At 36.0% G+C, this 23,968-nt stretch overlaps 1 long non-coding RNA gene across 1 annotated transcript in view; it reads right to left on the bottom strand.

Annotated features, from left to right (window-relative positions):
* Window positions 1–18,702, bottom strand: part of LOC135289197 (uncharacterized) — a 41,507-nt gene extending 22,805 nt beyond the window's left edge. The window contains exon 1 of the long non-coding RNA XR_010351984.1: window positions 18,585–18,702. This is a non-coding gene — a long non-coding RNA (uncharacterized LOC135289197). The remainder of the gene's footprint in view (window positions 1–18,584) is intronic.
* Between the last annotated feature and the right edge of the window lie 5,266 nt (window positions 18,703–23,968).

Below are 23,968 nucleotides of genomic sequence, written 5' to 3'. Positions count from 1 at the left end.
GCCATTCTACAAGATTTGCCCCCTACAAACAGTCAGATATTGAGGTGTACAGAGACCTGTGAAGATTTATCAATGCCTGTTCTGAAAGCTTAATAATACCATGACACTTGCTATTGAGATGCCTTTTTTACATCTATTGGTCTTGTCAGTTGGTAAATACAAGCATTTTCTTTAAAGTACTTTAAGTACTTTAAAGTAGTTAAGTAAAATAAGTAACTTAGTAAGTTATTACTTACTTTAAGTAAGTGCAAGGAATTTTATTTTTTATATTTTTCCACTCTCCAAAACGTGGGATTTTTAACCCAAATAAACTCTGTATATACCTAACAATAGCTGAATGCCACAGCTTAGAGAAGCCCTCTGCAAACGTTTGTTTTGGCAAAGTTAGTTGCCTGCTCAGTCTGCAGGGAGTAGATTCAGTCCAGGTAATGAACACAGCAGGTCCCGGGGAGGGAAAGCAGGAAAGAGTAAAGATTTTGCATTGGGGCTTCTCATAAATTTATAGCAATACTGTGTGTGTGAGCATTTTCTCAATGGGTAGGAGTACATTCAGAGAGAGAGAGACAATCTTGGCAAGGATTTTAGCTGCTGTGCTGGACTGACTAACCTTACCAACTCGCACTGAATATTACCATCTGTCATTTGCAGCAGTCTGCATGTTGCTGCTGACCCTGTAACACACACTCGTACCCAGCATACTTACCCAGGGTTCACAAACACTGCAGGCTTTCTCTCAGCTTTAGAAATCAAATGTAGACAGTATCTTTGGCCCAGTCCAGAAGGAGGCCATTAATACGCTGTTTTGATCAATGATACAATAACCTCATTTCTTTATCTAATCCAGATAAAGTGAGATAGGCAGATTACACAAACAACCTCAGGAACAATTTAGTGCTGCTAGAGAAAGCAGGCAGGATATTTGTTTTAAAACCAAGGTTTTAAGATTCTTTTTTGGCAATAATTTTGGGTCCTTCTGAAGGCTCACGCTGCCAAAAGCCCATGAACTGCTGCATTTTATTAGCTCTGTTGATTATCATAGCGCTGGAAAGCTCAAAGGGAGCACTCTCTCTTACTGTTTCTGTCACCCTGGAACGCGTGGGTGGCTTCTCCCTTACCTCTGTTTCTCATAAAACACAAGCTGCTAAAACAGCTTTGTTTTGTCCTTCTGTTATCCTTCAGCAGCATAACTTCATTTAGCTGAAATTTCCTGTAGTGCTTGTTAAGCATTAAGGAGCTTCATAAAATAGCCATGCAGATTCCAAAGGGAATCTAAAGCTCCATCTTGAGATAATAAAAGTTCAAAACTTCTTCACTCTTCATCCAAGGAATGGTGTGCAATTATTTGTGAGTGAAAACTCCAGGCTGAAGAGTAGAACCATAAAATGCAAAATCAGTAAAATGTGGGGAACTACCAGAAAGCTGCAGATTAAAACTACCAACTGTATTAGAATTAGGAATGCTAATGCTTTTCTAATTAAAGGGACTCATTTGGTAAAGTGAACTGGATCATTATTTTTGATCACTAGAAGAAAGTTTACAGTAATAGGACTGGATAATGGTTTTGCTAAAAGCAAGGAAAAGACACTTATAAATGATTCTCCTAAGTTGCCCTTGTATAATCCACTACTGTACAATCCATGGGGTTTGCACAAAGATGGAAAGAGGCTTAGTTTTGTCCCATTATTTTCAGCTCCAAAGCAGTTACCAGTGGATTTACACAAAGAACTTCTGCTGCCAGCAACTCCAATGACTTTGTCTAAGGAAAGCAGGGAAGTTGGCTTATTTGCCTTATCAAGTGTAAGCTGTTAAATAGCAGCCATAGCACAAACTTGCAACACTAATTTTTAGAATATGATCATGTCTGCATCAGCTATCATCCGAAGAAGACACTAATGTGAAGAAAGTGACAAGTTCTGTACCAAAGGATGTGAGCATGCATAAAGAGAGATCCTCTGTTGTGCTGGTTATGGTGATTTATCTGCAGATATGTCTGCAGCTAGACAGACAGATTTATGTTGTTTAATATTATTCATCTGAGACAACTTATATTTGCAGACATCTGAAAAACCTTCAGTAGACCCCTTAATGTGCTCGTTATGGTTAATTTCTTTTGCAGACCTCTGAAGTCTAGGTTCACTTATATGAACCAAGATAAATTTGACCACTAAAAATAGAAATAATTTATAGATTTCAAAATCAACCTTCTGCAAAACCCTTAGAAGGCATGAAAAGTCATTGGTTCTAGAAACTTTACAGTAAATAAATACTGTGTTAGGAATCATAGCAATAAATACTGGTTTTAGCAACAAAGGTTTAGACAATGGAGCATTCCAGTTTTTTTTTTCTTTTCAAGCAGTTTTTCCTTCCTATGTTAAAGAATATTATTGAATTATCAAACTGACAACACTTCATAGCTCCATAAGTAATTATTCATTTTAATATTGTTTATATCTTTTTTCTTTGAGGAAGAATTTAGATTAACAGATGACTTAGGGAAAAAAAGTCTATCCTTGGATTGCTGCTACTTACTCTACTGATGGCATTCTTATTCTTCTTAAATGACTCTATCCTCTATTCTAAACCAAGAATAACACTGGAAGAGATTAAGTAGGATCAGCCTGTTGAGACAAATATTGAGAATATAAATAATTACTCACTCCCTAATGCGTTTGTAAATTTTGTGGTTGTCTTTCAGTTTTGTTAACTGTACAACACCGCCTAACGAAGCACAGTTTTCTGGTTGTTTCCCCAAGAGGGAACACCAGGACTTGACTTTCCCACCACTCATACACGAGACCAGGAGATAATTCAGCTGTTCAACAGCCACTCTGACTTCATACAGGCATAACCAAGTCCTTAATCTCTTTCAGCATGATAGCACTTCATGAGAGAACTTTGAAGTTTTGTTGGCCTCATGGTTTTGGCCCACACTTACTACCTTGTCTCCACTGAATGTCAAATTAGGATCCACAGGATATTATAACATCACATCCAGAACGGCTTTGCCAAATTTCAGGGCATAAATAGTATCAGTGTCTCTTTTCCCTTCCTTAGGTTTAATGGGGAAAATGCAACCATGATCCAGATGTAGTGCATCTTCCGAGTGGTTATTTGGAGGCTTGAAGTATATTGCAGTGTTGAAAATAAAACCCAGCCTGAGAGATATGAGTCAGAAAAAAAGTAAATTGTGTAAATAATTATTGATACATTCCTTGAAAATAACTAGAAAACATCAATAATAAGCAAGTCTATACTTATAATTATGCAAAATTGTAGAATGAAAATTTTCAAAGCTATTTCATTGTAATTAATAGGTAGAGCTACCTTAGGAAAATACTTTTTTTTCAAAATATATATTCTTGGCTTCTAATAATGGACACAGCAGAAGACTTGATGCTGCTGCTCTCTGAAATAATTCAGAAACTCTATCTAAAGAAATGCTATTTTCTCAGTTTTTTTTGTATTATCTGAATTATTAGTGTTATATTGAGAATAATGTTGTTGTCATAAATAAATTCTGAATGTTTTTCTATACATTACATATTATGTGCTAGAATTTTTCCTAGGATAACTAAACACCAGGTTGGATTCCTCTACATGTGAACACTAAATACATCTTCTTTTATTTCTTAAGTCTGTAATTACACAAAACACTACACACTATGTGGTTACATGGAAAAGCTTATCCTTGAAACTTGGAGTTATTACAAATAAATCTTTATACTGTCATTACTTACTCACAGAGATAAGACTGTAACAGGGTTCTCATCTATCTATCTGGCAATATCAGTTCATGAGATTAAATATTTTGATTTGTGTTGCAGATGTGTATCAGCAGCAATTACTAAAAGGGATGCTTTTACCAGAAGCTTGCAAAGCCAGAAGGAACTTAAACTGCATCAGCTTTACAAATCAACTTTTTGTTAAATTTTTATTTGGATTATATGCAAGTATATGGTATTTGTTTTTCCACACTCTACTAGCATTCTGTCTAACCACAGAATCAGAGGAGCACAGAATGGTTTGGGTTGAAAAGGACCTTAAAGATCATCTAGTTCCAACTCTCTGCCATGGGCACTCACACCTTCTACTAGACCAGGTTGCTCAGAGTCACATTCAGCTTGGCCTGGTCAGGTTAACAAGCATAAAGAACAAGTTTATTGATTTTTAAGAAGGTATTTTTAGTTATCCTGAGGGCAGTGCTGACACCCTCAAGACTGTTGTCATACATTCTGTGTCTAGTTTGGATTAGAGATTTCTTATTCTACCTTTCTGAAATTTATGGAGGAGCCTGTTCAAAGAGCTACATTCCTTGATGAAGAAGTTGGCATTCATTTGGAATTCTTCCAAATTTGTTTTTTAATCCTTATTCATACAATTTAGCATGCTATTGATGCACTCTTTAGAGATTGGGTTGTCTTCTAAGCTTTCTCACACCAGCAAAGCCCATAAACACAAAAGTTCACATTGAGGCTTTTGGCTTTTATATAAAAGAGAATGGAATTATACAAAAACTGTTGAATTGTAAAATGGAACAAAGCTAGTGGATATTAGAAAAAAAAATACCCCAAAAAAAAGAAGAAAGAAAAACAAACAAACAAAAAAGACCATTAAAAACCACCTAGATTTGAATTTTGTCAGTACTTGGAAGACATTTGGTTTTTCTTGACAGTTCAGCAAGTTCCACTCCTTATTTTCATCCTCTGGGTGTCTCTCTTTTAATTTTAATGACCCCTTACACGGTCCAGTTTTAGTCACAGATGGATGAGGATTTATTTTTATAGCGAAAGGGTTTCATTCTTAAGGTTCTCAAACTGTACCAGGCCTTTCTGTGACCAACTTTCTTTTTTTGAGACCTTATGATTAATATACAAAAAAGGATAATCGTGTACAAATTAAGACAAATACCATAGCAATCAAAAATAAATGCAGTAATTTGTCATGGATTTGGCAATATTACACTTTTAACTTAATAGTTTGGACAGTAGAGAAAGATGATTTTCAAATTAAGCTTGTATGGGATCCAAGCAAGTTAGAGGACAAAATATGAGTTCAAAATGTTGTTATTACAATTTTCAATAAGGAAATCACATTGCAAGAGGTCTGTTTAGTTACACAAATAGTGACACAGAAAGGAATTCAAGGTAAAAAAGGCCCCATGGCTCACACGACACACAAACTGAACAGAGATAAACTGTGTTATACTCTTGAAAGAAAAACAGGAGTGGGAAAGACCAAACCAGGATCTAGGAAATATATTATTCTTTACAAGACTTAGGAATCTATACTTTCTCTTGCATAAGAGAGAAGTCTCAGGTTAAATACCACAGCAAAGGGATGAACTAGGTGATCAAAATTCCTTTTAGATCTGTTACTACTGCTATTGGTGGTTTTTTGAACATAGGAACTATTTTGTGTCCTACTGGAAATTCTGTCTGGCCAGTTTCAGACAACAAACAAATCTGAAGTCTGTCTGTGCTATACTAAATGTGGCAAAATATTTTTACATGTAGCACATGTCATGTTCAATAAGCCCTTGGGAATCAGGAGGCAGGCACTTACTTAGTAATCAGATTTGTCAGTGGTGGTGCTCTGTCACTTTTATGAACTGTTCAAAAACTAAAATTGGATCAGTCAGAAGAGACTAAGCTCAGATTTCTGGAAACACATGGTTTATTTGTATCAAAGACAGTTAATTTTAGAGATGTTTACCTAAACTCACTTGTCTGATTAAAGATGTGCCAACACATTTCTTATCACACTGAGTTGATAAGAATTTAGTTCCCACCATGCTTACACAGCCTTGGCAATACTGGCAATTTTGGTCTCCTGAATACTTCTGTGCCTAAGGGTCATGGCAGTGCTGGTACCTGCAGTGATTTTCCTGGCAGGGATTGTGTTCTCTTATTGCCTTATCTGTGCCTTGCAGAACTGCAGTTTTACCTTTTTTGCTTCCATCAGCAGCTGCCTGAGAATTCTCAGATATATCACCTATTGCTTGTACTTTTATCTCCACTTAAGCCATCATTGCTCAAAATATGTCCCTAAAAGATAAGACTATGGTAGACTGATTTGTTAGACTGATTTTTAGCTTCTTGCTTTTCTCTTTCTTATTGAAAATCTGTCTCAGTGCTTCCATCTGTCTATACGGTTCCTAATGCATATTGTACCTTCTTTGTTATAACTTTATTGTCTGCTAACTTCATTGTGTGCAAACTTCAAGTTCTGCATGATTGCTTTTTAGTGTATTTTTGGTATAATAATAATAATAATAATAATAATAATAATAATAATAATAATAATAATAATAATAATAATAATAATGCCAAGTGAACTTTTTAAAATGCAAAATACTTAGATAATATATGAAACAAACAAGAATATTTCATATTCTGTGTCTTTTTCAATTAAGATCTCACACTATGCTTAGATTTACTGAAGAGAATTCTCTCTCTGGAAGTTATGTACTGCCACAGGAAATCTGAGATAAGTCTTAAACTGATAAGTATTATCATAATCTGTGTGCATCGCTCAGACTGGTCTTTGCAAATGCAATCAGCAGCTAACTAAAGATGCAGGTTGTCCTGTCTTCTCATTCATAAAGCTCTTTTCCCTCACCTTTTATCACAATTTGCCTTTATTCTGATGATTGGAGGACCTTTTTTTTTTTTTTTGGAAACGGATTACTAGAATAAATTACATTTTAGAATTTATAAAATAACAATATATGTAAAATAAAATCTCTGCATAATGAATATGGTTTTTTGGCACTTACAGTAAATTCAGTTTTAACTGCTGTACCAGAATAGAAGATTAACAGCTAAAGTGTAGGAATGTACCTGCATCTCCTGTTTAGAAAGTGATACTACTAAAAATGTTTATTTGAGTAGTTACATGTAATCTTAATGCTTTTACACCTGGAATATGTTATAAATGTCATTTTTGGTTTCTCTATTTTCTCCATAGTAAAAAGATAATTTTGTCAGAATCCCATTGCATTGCACTTTCGTAATAATTTTAAATCACATAGTTCTGCAATTAATATTTTGTCCTTCACTCTGAATCATAACTGCACTGTTTCTTCAGAATTAATTGTACGAATTAATGTCTGGAAAATTTTATCTTTTGCCCATGTGATAAAATGCAGGGCAATGTTGTGGCTCGTTCCTGACCCATCCAAAGGAAATTTTGTCAATTTAGAGATCTTTGTTTCAGTTGGGGAAAATTGCCCTTTTGGGTATACTTTTCTCATCACTGACTTGGAGAAATGGACAACATGGACAACTAGCTTAAAATAGATATATTGGTGTAGAGTGCCAAAATAAGATAGCATAAATCCTAATGTGTTCCATCTGGAAAACACAGGCAGCATTGCATAGATTTTGTTTTCAAATGATGGTTTCCTATTTCTGCTGATTCCAAGGGCTTGAGTTAAACAGGTTTCCTTTTAACAGCACTCCACTGAGTGTAATCACACTCTGTAAACAAACCTGGCTTAATCTTTTCTCCTTTTGCAAAGGAGAAAATGGGAAACAACTTTGGCAAAATGATTGCTATTTTTCAAGTCGTTCTAAGTATTTCTCTATTGGAAGAGTTGAACAATTGCCTAATACATCATTAATAATGTTGTGTTTAATTATAAACATTATATATAATATGTTTCAGGACTTCATTACCTCTACTCTTATCTGATACAGATCATATTTTTAATATACACCCCTATTCAGCACTGGTCTGAGTGTCTGTGCAGTTTCAGCTCCAAAATTTAAAGTGTGTGCATTTCTGTTAGCATGGTTTTTCTCACAGAATATTCCTTTTCTTCAAAGAAGGTAGCTATCCCAAGTGATTTAATGTTTAATGCTATAAATATCACACAGACCCTTTATTTATGTTACTATTTTATTTTTATCTGTATTTTTAAACAATCTTTAAAAGTCCTATTTTAAATATAAGTGGTCTTATAACTGAAGGTGTACTTGTTTCAAGGATTGAAGTCCCAGAAATTGTGTTTATACTGCACAGGTAGGCATGCAATAAAGAAAATATGCAATCCTGCTTCCATGACCATATGGATCCTGGATGTGTGTCCATCCTCCACAGGCTGGAAAGGAGTAGGGTCTCATCCTGCCCAAATTCTGCTATCCAAATGTTCAGGCAGGGTAGCATAGAACCCCAGAGACACACCCAGATGTGTTTATGTTAAATATAAAATTTAAACCAAATCCCACCAAATGGCTGCAAGGAAGCATGAACTAAATATATTGGGTGGCCAGAAACAGCTGCAATCTACAGAAAGTTTAGTGTTAACAGTCTTTTTAGCTCCAGAGCAGAAAACTGAGCAACTTGCAAATGTAGAATTTTTCTTCTTCCTTTAGCTCTATTTGGCTCCATTTGGCTGGATCTAGCTTCATCACAGCTCATGAAAAAGCATTTTGAAATCTATCCAACATTGTTTTACTGAAAGAGGATCAGTCATTTCCTCACTGAAGAGGTGAACTATTTACCTGATTAAACTAATATGTTATGTGCACTGTAATTACCTACATGAATGCAAGGACTTTAAAAATACCAAATCAGCTTGACTAAGCTAATTAAAACAATATAAAGATTTGACCTATGAAAATCAGGAGGATATTTTTCCCCATACTCTTAGGTAGAGTACTAAGAAAGATAATTGCTTGAAATTCAAATAAGACTTGAAGTTTATCATGTCCAACAAATTCTGAACAGTAGGAAAATCTAAATCCAGGATAGAAACTTATTAGAAACACTGAAGAACCAGATTAGTTAGAATTTGTTATGGACAACAGTCAATTTATTACCAGAAACCAGACATTTCTTGTAAAATATTATTACCATTAGATAATCAGGACTTTTCATATGGCCATCACTTTCTGAAACTTACGAAGCTTTCTGTTTGCATTCATGTTGGAAGGAAATTAGTTGATACTTCACCTGTTTTCCAATGCATTTCAAAAACTATGCTGAAATCCATTTTATAATTCTGTGGAGAGGAACACTGACAACCAATTTCCAAATGGCTGAAACTGTAAACACAGAAAAACAGGAAAAGGAAATAGAAACTCTCTGATTTGGAATCTAATGAAGAATGAACCTTAGCTGAAATTTTCTGCAATCAACACCAGTTTATCAAAGAAGCTGAGTATTCAAGTGAGTCATATGGGCAAAAAGCTCTTGAAAATCCATTCTCAGGTTGTGATCTCTGAAATTTTTTTTTCCTGCCAGTTTAAAATTAATGCACACCAATATATTTTAGTCTCAGATATCAGACTAACACTTTATGAGTTAAGAATCTCTACTTCTTATAGAAAGCTTGTAGCTTGTAAAATCTTATTAAAGCTACCTTTCTGTTACCACTTCAGTGATGGAAAGGTACTGAATTAGTCTAATTTTCCTTAAAAAGTCTCCAAATCTTAAGTGTTTTTTACGTGTGGATTTTACATGGAATAGCTTTATATTGTGTGTAGAATTTTGATGAGTGAAAAGCCATCTACATGATGGACAGCAATGTAACTCTATTATTCAAAGCATCTCTGTGGGAAATTCCTAGCACATGCTTTTCTTCCTGACACAGTTGTTTTCTAACAGCTGTGATCACTGGCTTGATTATCTTGTTTGTTATCCATGTGTGAAAGATACATCAAAAAGAAGTGATTTTGTGAACAAATCTACTTCCCAAAGTGCCTCTGGCTCCTCTTGCTAGTTTGCAGAAAAATCAGAGCTTTTTCAGTTGAACATCTGTCTGCAAGAAAAGTTTTGAAAACACCCTGCCACATCAGATGGCTTTCTTCATAAAAATGCCACTGCTGTTCCACAAATGATTAGGCTCATTTTCTTCTCAGGACTCAGTCTCCCTTTTGAATGTTGCTAGGATATCCAGTGCTTGATCAAATTTAAAGCAGGAGAGCTTAGGATCACCATTTGTTAATACATCAGCAAATTCCTTTCAGGAATGTGCTGTTCAGCATATTCTACTCTGGGATCAATTGGTTCCTGTAAATGAGGTCATGAATCACTTAATCAGGATACCATCCTGGAAAACAGTACAGTAGTTTGGAAATCTTAACATTCTGTGTTTTTCATGTGCCTGGGTTTGCTAATGCCATATTCAAATTTAATTGATAGAGAGAGATACAGCTGTAAGATTCCACATGACAGTATGCTTTTTTACAGCAGCCATAAGTAATTGTAATTGCTCTAAGGTGCTAAAGAGATGTACCAATCAGAGTGACACACACACACACACACACACACATTAGTTCTGGTGTTCTGGAAATTAAAATACCTACCCAGTATGAAGTAACAGCTTATTTCATAGGTCTCTCAAAAAAAAAAAAAAATAAAAAAAAATCAACCATGTCTGTAAACACATTAGTTGTTTTTCTACCTTCTCATACTTTATCAACAAGTGATTACCCTGTTATGATCTTTCTAGCTATCAAAAGTTAGAACAAACACAGCATTGGGCTAAATCTGATCCTTTTGGTCAGACAACAGATCCAGGAAAAATAAAATCAAAAAGAGCTAAGCATTTATATTGGACTTAACAGAGTTATGCCTTAGTTTGGCAGTAAACTGTAGGACAGCTCCTTCCTGCTCTACTGCCCTAATTCCATATGTGCATGTTGAATTCAATGACAAAACTCCTATGAACTGCAGATGTCCTGTAACGAAAATAAACTGTCACATTCAAACCACATTGAGAATTATAACTGAAGGATTGAATTAAGCAACAGAAAAATAGCAAAGGGTTGGGAATTAAGAGCTCCATTCACACTGATCTAAGGAAAAGGAAAGGTCATCTTCAGGATTTATTTCCCTGTAAGACTTTGCCAGGAAAAGTCCTTATGGTTGTTTGCATGATAGAGTATGGATTCTTTATTTTTAACCAAAAATAATCAAAATCCCCTATGATTGTTCTGAATCAATTTTGTTAAAGAAAACCAGCTGAGGATACTTTAAGGATTAGCACGATAGTGCTGGACCAGCCTGTGTCTCCTAGTCAGACTGAAAGGACTAAGCTCTTCATTTATGCTGTTTATTGCAGATTATGTGAACATCTCCAACCCTCAGCAGACTCATTCAGGGTGAATTTAGAAATAAGAAGTGTCTGCTAGTGAAAAAAAAAGAAATACTCCCTCACCTACATTATCTGTGTGCCAGACTCCCTTTGGAGTAAGTAGGCTGCTAAAAGTCTTGATGGTGATTTTTTTGCTTTATGTTCTGCTAAAGCAATTCCCTGATTGCTAGTGTGCTCACTCCAGCGTGCTTGTTCAAGTGTGAATAGATCTTCAGTTCAGCTCTCTGTTCCTGAGATAGCAGACACCACATTCCTGTGAGAAATGTCCTTATCAATCTTCTGTACTTGACATTATCTGCACAAGGGGCAATAGAGCCCTAAAATACCTTGTGCCTCTGGACAATCCTGTCATCAACTGTGGAGTGAGCCTGTCCTCACTGTTTTCCTTTGCTGTAGCTCTTCAAAGGTTATTTAACCCATGCTGGCCACAGACAGCTAAGCTGGACCCTACAGCCAGCATCACTGCCTGCAGCCTTCTCACCAGCAGGTGTTCATCACAACCACACATTCTGCACGGGAATAAAGCATAATGAGAATCATCTTCATCAAGGAAAATGCCACTTTCTCATCAAGCTATTAACACAACAAATACATCAAGTTATTTATTTTTCTCAATAGCTGAAAACATATTTCTTTGCAGAAACACAGGTTAGACTTTTATCTCATTGGCCTAAATCTATAGAATAATTATATTAGCTGCCCTGATCTTACTTTTATGTATTTGAAAGAAGAACTGGGGCCTTGATCTGTTAAGACAGCCTGGAAACAGCTTTCAGACTCTAATTAGGAATCCACTGAAAGGGAAAAAGTGTTTGTTATGATAAATACTGACAGAAATGTAGTTACACAAGCCAAGCATTCCTGATGTAATAACACTACCCACCTGCAACTCAGCCAAACAGAAGGCTAATGCCAGACAGAGAAACAAAGGGGGACCAGGAGGCCCAGACAGAACAGGAACCGAGAGGCCATTTGTCAAGCAGTGGCCTTTTCCTTCACCAAATATTGGCTAGGACAAGTCCTTATATGTAATGGATCCATAAAACAATTAGGGGTGAAAGACTGAATGATCTAGCTCAGCTTCATAGATCAGTTGCCATACAGAATATTTCCTCCCTGCAGTTTTTCCTCTGACTGGAAAAACAAGACCCAAGGATTGATGCCTTAACTTTGAAGTCTCATTCCTCACCTCAGATATTCACAATTACAAGTTTCAAAGGAATGTGAAAAAGTTCCGTAGTAAGCTGTTCTAGGAATAATCCCACAGAAGTTCATTTCTACTTTTTCAGTGCAATTTATTCTTCAATATGGAGTTTATATTTGATTTAGATTAGGCTTGATTTTAACTAGTTTATTTAGAAGAAAGGTATATTGCAATCATGTCTTTTATGTCAAGCTTGCACCCCCTAATCAATTTGATTAGGGCAATGTAAAGATGTGTGATTGAAAATTTGAAAAATGAAAATTTTAAAGACAGTTAAATTCATATAAGTTCCACCAAAACTGTCACAGGACCAGAGAAAAAACAATCCCAGTTAGAGGACTTTTTGTACAAAAGTTAACTCATTATCTTTCATGTTTTGTCTGTTGATATGCCAGATGGTGCATAAGCTGCTGGCCAAACTATGGCACATACCTCCCAGGCCACGATGGCGTAAAGAAGGCAGCTAGAACTGCTGAGAAATTCTGAGAATTCTCAGAAAAGATGCAGAAGGATGGATCTGAAGGTATTGAGGCAAATTTCTGAGGCTAAGGTATACGTACAAAGGACATGAACTGATGCCAGGTAAACAGTTTGACTTTCTGTCATAAGAAGGCACAGGGTAATAAGCCATAGAAAAGATCAATGTTCTGCTTCCAGTTCTGTCACAGCTCCGTTGGGTGTCTTACCAGGTCACTCAACTAATCAGCCATCAGACTAATCAGTGCACCAGATTCCCATAAAATAGGGATAAAATGCTTACTTTACAGGTTATAGAGAGGTCATTCGCTTTTGCTAGAAAAAGGCTTTGCAGCATTCAAAAAATCTATAGAAGTGCAAAATGTACATGAACAGAGCACAGAAGTGAATGTAGGCAGACATTGCGTCATCCATTTAATGTGACATCCATTTAAAATTGACACTAGAGTTGGCTCAGGTTAATTTCTTATCAAAATTCATTCTGTGAAAATCTCCACATTACACCATCGAGCATCAGGATTTTCCTTTTTTGTGTGCTTTCTTGTTCTTCAATTGTGGAACCTTGCCAACTACCTCCTCTGACAAGTGGGCCCTTGAGCCAATCACCTCACCCTGAGTCCAGCACAGTCTTCCCAGAAGAACTCTTCACCCATCCTTCTCAGGATCTTCATGCAGTTTTGCATGTTTCTGTTTCCCACACATGGCATACCCAAATCTCCAGCACCCTTTTTTTTAATATAATAACAACCACCATCTGAAAGTAAATGGTATATTACCTTTCCTTACAGGAATCTTTGGGAGTACAGCAACTATATTCAAAAGGACACATGTTATCATCTGGACCTCTTCTTTCATGAAAGCTGATCTATTTTCTTCCCCTCTCCTCCTGTCCAAAGTCTTCCATGTCTGCATGAGGCTTACTCATGCTTGTGAAACCTTATTTAAATCTGTGCTTTACCTTTTGGCTTCTGTCCACAATGTTAGCATCCTCAGGAACCATGACAGACTAACTGGCCACTCTGGTTTCTGCAGGAGAGTTCTATCTGATTTTCAGGATATTGTAACCACAAATTAAAATGTGATCTGTTATTATAATGTCTTGCCTGAGCACAAGGCAAGATATTTTTTCAGAAGTGAGTTCTATATATGGATACAGAGGCATTTAGGAGACAATAGATGCCAGAGAAGAAAGTGCAGGTTAAAATAATGAATTCAACCTGCAGTTGAAATTTCTTGCATTAAGTTCACCAAAATACTGTAATTGCCTCTTTTCCTGGACAGCTGACTACATTTCTGATCTGATCAAAAAGAAATATCACTCATGTTTGACAAAAAAGCATTTATGTTTGAAATACTTATAGTGGTACCATAAACATACAAACAATAAATAAGCTCAGACAACTGGGGTACAGAGAATGAGAATTATGCTACATCCATGTAGGATCACCAAGTATCTTTAGTATGGCAACCACAGACAACTGTTGGCATGTGGTGTGGGGTGTAATTGAAGCTTTGTTAATAATTAGAGTCATTTTACTGGAGTGCTTCCCTGCAGATTCTTGAGATTTTGTGGAGGTCATTCCTCATACTATTACAACTACCATAAATACCTTTGGTTGTCTTTCTAACTCTCAAATTAGCAGCTGCTATTCCCTTTCTAAAATGACCTTGTCTACTCCAGAGATACCAATACTTAAAATAGCAATATGGGTTAAAGAATTGAAATGGTTTACATTTGAATTTTTCCTTGTCAGTGACGAGGGTTTCTTATCATCACATTTGGACCAGGTTGTCATTCTGTTACCTCATTCACCAAAATTTGATAAAAACTATATTTGATGAAGATCCATTCAGAAAGCTACTCTTAAAACCAACAAAGATAATTTCATACATGTTAGGAATTTAAATCACTTTTGGTCCCACAGCAACCTGACTCAATTCTTTCAGATTTGCCTGACAATTATAAAATAAGATTAATTACAGTAGGAAAGAATATAAGCTGCAAAGGCTTGTCTTTTTTTTTTTTTATATAAGATGGGTAAGCTAAGTTCAAAATATGGATCCTGTTAAATACCAGATCTCTTAGTACAGAATAGTAATATTGTTACATCAATTTACATTTTCATTATAGGCACTATATTTAACTGGCTTCATTTTATAGGTTATTCATATCACAACTTTAGTTGAGTTTGACATTGTTTGATTGATCTCCTACACTGAGAGCCATCTGCCCACATTGTTATAAGCAGCAGGACAGCAGAAATTGACCATTTGTTACTATTAAAAATGGAAAACATTATGCTTTCATGATGTCCTTCAACCATATATGTCTACTTCTGTCCTCTATAAAACATAGCATATCGAACTTCAGTATTCATTATGTTCAGATCAACTGTTTTCTGGTTTTACTAGAAACTCCACTTTCTTTTTAGCCCAGGGATGTTGAAAACTATATTAAGCTTAATATTTCATGCAAAACTAGGTTATATAATGACTTCACATGTAAAGTAGGTGAACAGATGGATTTCTGCTCTTGTGATCTGAACTAGATTAAATTAGAACTAGATTTAACTAGGTTAAATTGTATGGTCTTAATAAGGTCATTTAGAAAAAGAAAAAACATTAAATAGAGGAATTATGAAATCCATAAAGAAATGTAATCAACATCATGTTTTATTTGATGGAAAACAATTAGAACTTTTTATCAATAAGTTAAATTTATTTTTCTAAGTAGTAATAAGAAAAGTTCAAGAACATACTCCATGCTTGATAAGCTGTCTTCTAATGTTGGAATTTTCTGTTACAAGATTAATTTCTTCCATTCACCTCTCCTATCATCTCTATGTGACAGAGGATTAGCAAGTGCTCACAAGCAGATGCTTGTATTTGTCACAGGTATTTCGGCCCATAGCCAGCAGTAGCCAGACAGGTGTTTTGTGGAAAACTCAAGCCTGCATCACAGGAAGAGGCGGGTGTCTAATGACTGCCTAATAGCTGCTCCTCCCAAACAAAATCAGTATGAAAGACACATCTGCTACTCCTCTTGTGTCCCAGTTGCAGCATTTGAAACTCAACAGCTTCCTAAGCTAAAGCACCTTTTCTTGATGAAATTCCTCAGCATTATTTTCGTGCATCATGTAGCTGATTTGTCGCACTGCATGATGCATTAACTAAGTTGTTCTGGCTAAAGTCATAGCTAAATGAGAACAGGATTTAAATAGTTAGGTAAATTTATATTTCATTAAATACATTTCAAAACATATTTCTTCATTCTTTTTCTGAATAGGGATTTTGGTGGGAAGAAAAATAAACATTGGCAGCCCATAAACAGTGATTTGTATTGTCCAAAGGCTTAAAGATTAATTTTTCACACTGCAGCAAGCAATGAACAAGTAGACGAGGACAGAATACATTCCTGAACAAAGAAAAATGCTTTGGCCCATGGCCAAATGTGTTTCCCGTCTTTTTGTTCTTAAAATGTAGTCAGAAAATCTTCCAAAATTAGTGTTACTATTGTCAAAATTTCTATAAATATGTAGGAGGGGTCCATAAACTAAGAATTTCAGATTATGAAGTATTTTTATTATTATTATTTCTCTAAGAAACAAATTCTAACTTACTCAAACTCCATGACAAAATCTGATAAGATTGATGAGAACTGAAGACACTCACAGCAAAACTCATGTGGGAAAGAGCCAAGTAGACAGGAATGTTCCCTCTTCTAAGGGAAAAATAGTTGACGAAAGAAACAAGTAATGCTGAAATACCTCCTAGGAGAAAAGTGAACTGTTTTTTGACCTAGAGGAGAGTTTAGCAAAAATCCCAAAATCCTTAAAAGGAAGTTCTTTATCTCAGTTATAGACTTCTCCAATGGTGTTTTGGGGGATTTCTCTGTGGCAAGAAAATTCTGCTTTCATTGGGATGTTTAAAAACATGATTAAGAAGAAAAACACAAAATCTTTGAAGAAGAAGTATTTCTAATTTTGGTAATTTTTTTGATCTTATGGGGAGATAAAGGGAGTCTCTCAAGTTGGAAGAATAGAAAAAAAAGAAAGCTCTTAGGAAGGAGAGATCATCTTTGCTTTTCATTGTTTCAGTTCAGTTCTTAAACCACAATTATTTTTATTAGAAAGGTGAGATGAAAAATCCCTATTATGCCATGATGCATTTCCTCTTGCTTATAAAACAACTATCCAGGCACAGTTTAATTTTCTCTTTTTTTGGCTGGCTATTTTTATAAGGACCTTGAAAATCAGAAGTTTTGAAGGTGTTTTAAAGAAAATATATCTACAAAAACACTTTTGTCTGCCAGTCTTTCATACCTTTGCAATCTTTTTGACCACAGAAAAGGCTAAGTAAAATTTTCATCACAGTATTTTTATCTTTTAAAAGGATCTGAATAATCTTTTGGAGACAATCAGAGCTGAGGGATTCTAGTCAAATTTTTAAAGCTATTTCAAATACTCAAGTGGATTCCATAACTTTATTTACTTCACAATGTCTTGCATTTTTTTAATGTTTACCCTCTTACTATTTTAAGTTGCCTGTATAAAAAGCTATTCCAGTGTCAGTAAACAAAGACAATCCCAATTATCTGAATTCTCCCCTTTGAAGGAAAAAAAAACCCAGAAATTCCTTTTTTTCCATGACTTGTTCTGCCTGTGTCTGGCAGCCTTTCTTGGAAGTTATGTCTGCCAAACCTTGCTGGACTTAAAGTGGTAGGATAAGGTATTGGGTTTTATTGCACAAGCAGAACCCATTGTGTTATGAATCTATGGTAACACTGTACTTATCAAACAAGAAAAAATAAGTTCAATTGCACTGCCAAGTACTTTATATGCTGAAGCTATGTTCATTTTTATCAAATTTCGTGCAAGAAGGAAAGGGGTTTGGATAAATCTTGGTAATGTATGTCACTTCTGAATTCTGGAGGAGTGTAATCAAACCTGTAAGTGCTCTAGAGACTGATACACCTTCCCATCATCAAGCCTGTAATCTCTATGAACTCATCAGAGGATGCAGAAACAGCAAGATATAGCACATAAGACTGATCGTATATCATTGCATACGTGTCTCAGATATTCCCACAGGCTTTAGTTACTGTTTTTTAGGTTTGTGGCTTTATTTCTGATTCCATTTTCAAGTAAATTCATAAAACCTCATGAATTTGCACTATCAGGAATAAGGTCTTTTTGATAGTGACAGTGTTTAAAATACTGTTTCAGTGGTACAACAATTGAAAGCCTGCTCATTCCATGGCCTGTAGATGCACAGACTGGAGCCTCTGAACTGCTCATTTATTTTCACCCTTTTCTAGATTGTCTAGAGCCCCTGGAAAAGAGTAGCAAGGGAAAAGTATTCCTACCTACTGAAGAACATGATCAGTGAAAAAATCTTTGACCATTGGAGGGGAACAGTCTGTACTAATAAATATAAGACTAGGCAGTATGTAGAAACCAAACTACAGTCCATCCCACAGACCCTGAGCACATTCAGGTTAAGTGTGAAAAAGATGTAAGCAAATAGGTGCCCATTTCCCACAGTTGCCTTTTAGAGTTAAATTTCTCATTGCATTTTGCCAATTCACACGGTACCACCTTAGCTCCACAGTAGTTCATTACAATATATAATAATGAGCTATGAACTCCTGCAGCCTGGTTTTGGTGTGTGATATTGTACTGAATCAGAAATAATAGCTCAAGACTAAACAAAGTGGAATTTTATGGACAAATAAAAGTAATTGTGAGACCATAGTAAACCAAGAATATTAATAGAAGCATAAAAAAAAATTATCAGCCATACCTGCCAAGAATTACGTGCTGAACTTTTATCATTTTACTTCACCAAGGTATTTGGCACAGGAATGCTTAATGATAATCAGTGTTGGTTTCTGGTTTATGTTTAACCTCTGAATGTGCTAACCAGGAATGCAGGGAATCAGTCTGATTTTGAAATACTACTGAGTAGTTATGTGGGAGGGACTGTACAGCATTGTGGTCATAAGGTAGAAGAATGATAGGGAGTAGATTTTGCTCTGGAACTTTCCTTTAATCCATCTGGGAATATCATTCATCTGTGCCATCACAAGCAAACCTAAAACCAGCTGATAATGCTCAGGCAATGGATTCTTAACAGCAACAGAGAATACTGTACCTGATGGGCACAGTTTTAACTCACCCAGGCTCAGCTTAGTTCTGCTCCCTTCTGTACGCTGGGATTGTCCTGCTGGCACTGTCAGATCATTCAAATACTGCTGGTGAGCTGCTCTGTCACTGCAGGACAGGAGTAAAATCTCCCTGAGTCTTTAATAGCTTCATGGTCTTGTTTTACTTCATTCCTTTTACAAATCACAGCTTTCTCTAACTGAATAAAGTTACATTAATAGTCACTGTTTACATACTTTTTCTGCTTACTGAAAGTCAGCTGTCATGTAAGGAGTTTTCAAATGAATAATACATTTGGAAGTAGCAAATTCTTCAGCTTTGCAAAGCCAGCAGGGCTCCAAAATGTATAAAAAGCTTTAGTTTGCTAAGATTCAACCTGGGATGCTGAAAAAAGAAAAAGAAAAAGAAAAAGAAAAAGAAAAAGAAAAAGAAAAAGAAAAAGAAAAAGAAAAAGAAAAAGAAAAAGAAAAAGAAAAAGGGGGAAAAAAAAAAAAGATTCAAAAATAAGATTCATTTCAGGACTTTTCAGTAATTCCCCATTTATTTACCAGAAAACCCTGACAAAGTTCCTCTTCAGAGTTGTTATCAGAAGTAGTTTGGTGGAAGATTTAAAGAGTGAACAACTTTTATTTCTGTTCATTGTCTATATTATGATTGACACAGGAATGTGATACTAGACTCCTCACACATCTCTTTCAGCTGAAACATTCTTGTGGAACCCTCTGTGTTGTTTATATTTAAAATGACATTTCAGCTTCCAGGGCATCCTATGGTCAAGCCACTATCTACCAGTGCATTCTGATAATATTGTTTCTAAAATCAGATGACATATTGTGAATACTGGTTTCAAGGACTGCTTAAAACCCTCAAGGTTACACCCTCCTCGAATCTTTGAATTCCCAAATAGAAGGATTATTAAAAGAGCATGATCAAGGTTAGTGGCCCCTAAAATTAGACCTCACAGCTGTGTTTTGACTTTGCTGCCTGTGTATGAACACAAGGATCATTGGTGCATTTGGACTTCTTTAAAATATTGGAAAAACCTCTTTTTCTTTCCAGACTACAGAACTGTTCATTAGAATGCAGGAACCTCAAGGTACAATATTTGTATTTTACATATATTCTTGTATCAGTTCATGTTGCATGCTAACTGATAACAGACATGTAAGGAATTCCCTTAGAAAGCTTTTTGGAGGCAGGTAACTCAAATAGTTCCCTAATTTCAGATTTAGTTCACTTTTTCACAGTTTAATTTATGTCAGATCCTGTAAAAGCGCAACACATCATATTGATGTGATGAAATTATACTTGTAGATGAATTAGCTCTAAAAACCTAAAGAGATGAGTTATTCTTATCCTTGCTTATTTTTAATTTGAGCACTTACATGTCAGTCTTCTGCTTTTACAGCAGTTTCACTTTCTAGGAGGACATAAGGGTTGCTTTGAATTACAGTGACTTCTAATGACCCCAAGGCTATTTAGAAACTGAGAGACTGCTATGCTGCATTTGTTCATTGCATCTGTGGTGCCCTCTCCATGCCAAAATCATGTATTTGTTGGTGGAGGCTGGTGATCTAGGACTGGGCTCAGGTAGCATTTGCTCAGGAAAGGGGGACAGCATGCCCTCCACAGAGAGCTGGGCACATGCCCTGATGGCAGAGTCGAGTTGAACCACATCACACACTTTTATATCCAGAGGGGTTCTGTGATCAGTAAGAGTTAAAATTTTCAATTTTAAGTAAATAAAGCCAAAAATTGCAAAATGTAATAAACTTGCGGGAAGAGGAAAACCAAGAGATAGAGATTTTACTCTAAATAGATCCTCTGTTCACCATATGCTTATGTGAAACTGAGGCAGCTGAGACCACTGTTCAGCTTTGGAAATGTTCTCCTCTCAAGGATGGTTTGCTTGAAATCTGCAGTAGAGAGCAATCTAGACCATGCCCCTGAAATCCCTGTAAGAGCTAAACCAGTGTTGTTACCTTAACACTTTGCTACTTCACCTTTCCTAGAAGCCACCCAGCAACTGTCCCTAGATTCCTTTATTCTATGCCAAAGGGAAATAATGTGGTGAAACAGGATTTACCTGGCTGGTTATGTCTCTATATAAATGTTAGGAGATTTCAAATTTCAATTTCAGTATGTGCCTTCCCTTAGACAGACTGGGCTTTGCTGAGACCTTTGGACTGCAGAGGTTTTAAAGATGTTTCAAAAGCAGGAATCCTGGGTTCAAATATAAGCATATATAAATATCTAGTTGGGGGGTGTTTTCTTCCAAAGGTCAGCAACGTAAACAGTCATGTGAGAGAAGGAAGTGGTAAAAGGCACTAGACTGGAACTCCAGGCTGGGTTGAGCTCCTGGCTCTGTTTCAGCTTGTGACTGCAGGCAATTCTTATAGGTATAGCATTTCACTGCCTCAGCAGGCTGCTATTAATTAATGTCTGTGTCTGAGGTCTGTGTTAAGAGGGATGAGAGCAGGGAGTCCTCTCTGTGAAGCAGCAACAGGGATCTTTCTGTGCCCAAGGCACCTCTTTCAGAGTTGACACGGTGCCTCAGCACAGCTCTCCACAGGTAGTCCAGGCAGTTACCTGCTTCCTGGGGCTGAGCTTCACTTCTTCTGTGCTCACTGCAGTTATAAAATTATCATTTCAGACTATGAGAATAAGTTACGGGACTATGAAAATCAGTCATGGGGGGAAAGAAAAAGACCTCATAGTTCAAGAATGAGGGGATGGGGTTTTTTTTCTCCAGAACATATGAATTCAATTTTGGAGAGAAATGAATCTCAGACTGTAAGCACATGAGGAAACATATGAGGAGTCAGAACAAAGGGCCTCTTAAATGACAATCAGTCATTCTATCAACCCATGACTGTAGCAAAATGTTTTTGTTGTAAAACAGTTCTCTGACACATGCTTGTAAACCTGCCAAAAAGGATATCCCACCTAAACAAAGCTGAAAAAAGTGGGGTTCCAGTTCAGTATACTCCTGATTTTTCATAACTTTTGTTTAGTTCATGCAAATACCTAGAAAGTACTGCTAAAGTAAACAGAGTAAGTAAACCAAAGTCCCTCTGTTGAAACAGAAATGCTTATTCCACTGACACCACCAGTCACAGAGGCCACTGCAAACTCATTCAATCTGCAGCTTGGCACAGCAGAGGAGGGAACAGGGCTGCTTCAAGCCCTCAGATGGGGATGCTGATGAGGGGTTCCTTCTCCTTGGGCACTGGTGTTTAAGTTGGACCCCTTAGCCATGACTTGCAGGGGTGCAAAAGCATCTGGTTAACTCAGTGCTGGTGGAGACCCAGAGCCTTTCTGTGTCTGTGGAATCTATGGGAAAGGAACTGAAAGGTCACTTACTCTACGGTGGGAGGGACCTGGCAGAAACAGGAATGGAATCAGCCCAGGCAGCCCTTCATCTCAAGAGAGACAAGTGTTGAGAAGGTACTTTGCAAGCACCAGTGAAATTACTAAGAAAAATTAAATTATTCCAGTGTAAGCTTAAGGTATGCTCATAGATATGCAAGTGGAACAGGCATTGGAAAGCTGGCACTTCCAGAAAATTAAGGGAAAAAAAAAAACTAAACCCAAACCCTGGAAATTATTTTTAAGATTACATTATATTTTTAAGATTACATAAATCTAATCCATCATAAGTGTTAGGATACAACACAAATTCCTTCCAATGCAAAGACCTTCTATGAATCCAAATGCTCTTGTTCTATCTATCTTCTATCTATCTATCTATCTATCTATCTATCTATCTATCTATCTATCTATCATTACATATTGACTGCAATTTCCAAAAGTGAAAAGTTAGTATGTGGTTAAATACAATAGAATTGTTAAGTCTATATTATGGTTCCATTCTTTGTACAGGAAATACAAAACTGTTCTTACTAGCAATCATTTTTCAAAGTTAAAGAGGAAAGAATATATTCTGTTAGGTATATAATGTAATTAGTTGGTACAATTTCATTTAATCAAAACAACATCCATATAGATAAGAGGAGAAAGACAATGAGAACCTTTGAACATATATTTTACTTTATGTTTTATACAAAGTTCAGTATCTTATCGGGATCCTTGTATAAAAAAAAAAAAAGATACATAATTTAAAGTCAATTATCAAAAATGTTACATGAGAGAGATAGGATGAAATGGGGATCCAGTAACTTTTGAAGAGTGTTTTAAGAATTTATTGAAAGCTATTTAAAAGAGCTCTCTGTTAGAGGGATAACATCTCAAAATACTTGGACTATATTGAAGCAAAAGTATTCAACCTTAACTAACTCGTTAGAATTCTTTGAAGATGTTACTGCGATGCTAGATAAAGGGAATTCTAATTTAATTAGATTTTGAGAGGATACTTAGCATTGCTCCACATCAAAGATTACTGGATAAAAGGTATAGAACAAAGACTAAGAGCTAGAGTGGAATAAAAATGGTTTCTCAAAGAACAAAAGAGAATGATGTATAGCTATTTTTAAGAAAGAAATGAGATTGTTACATATGGCAGGGTTAGATGAAGCTTTAAACATTCTGAAATTTTTGAGGCCTCTGTAGTTTGAATTGGACTTTTATAAATCAATGGGGACAGTTTCTGAAGCAGTATATTCACTTTGTCCCTCACAGCTACTACAAATTTACCTGTCTCATGCAATATGAGAGATGTTTCTAAGTTGATTAAAAACTAATGGACTAGGGGAACTTACAGATTTCTTCCAATGATTAAATGGGAAAAGAAAGACTGATGTGACATCTTCATGCCAAACTAGTCAAAAAGCATGGTGACTGTGGTTATCTAAAAGTTTGTAAGAGCAGTTTTCAGGCTAATCTAAATTGGCACAAGAATTTTAAAACTCAGCAAAGTTGTAAAGCATACACAGCTATCAGACGAAAGCTGTATGCTCACTGTCTGCACTGGCCTTTAAAACTACAGGCAAAGAGATTAGAGCTTCCCCAAGTTCAAAACAGAAGAAAGTGGGAAACGTTGCCATCACAACTGCTTTATGCCAA

This window comes from Passer domesticus, chromosome 1, assembly GCF_036417665.1.
Source record: "Passer domesticus isolate bPasDom1 chromosome 1, bPasDom1.hap1, whole genome shotgun sequence".
Taxonomy (NCBI): Eukaryota; Metazoa; Chordata; class Aves; order Passeriformes; family Passeridae; genus Passer; species Passer domesticus.
The sequence above is the reverse complement of the archived record's forward strand: the minus strand, read 5'-3'. Positions and strand labels throughout refer to the sequence as shown.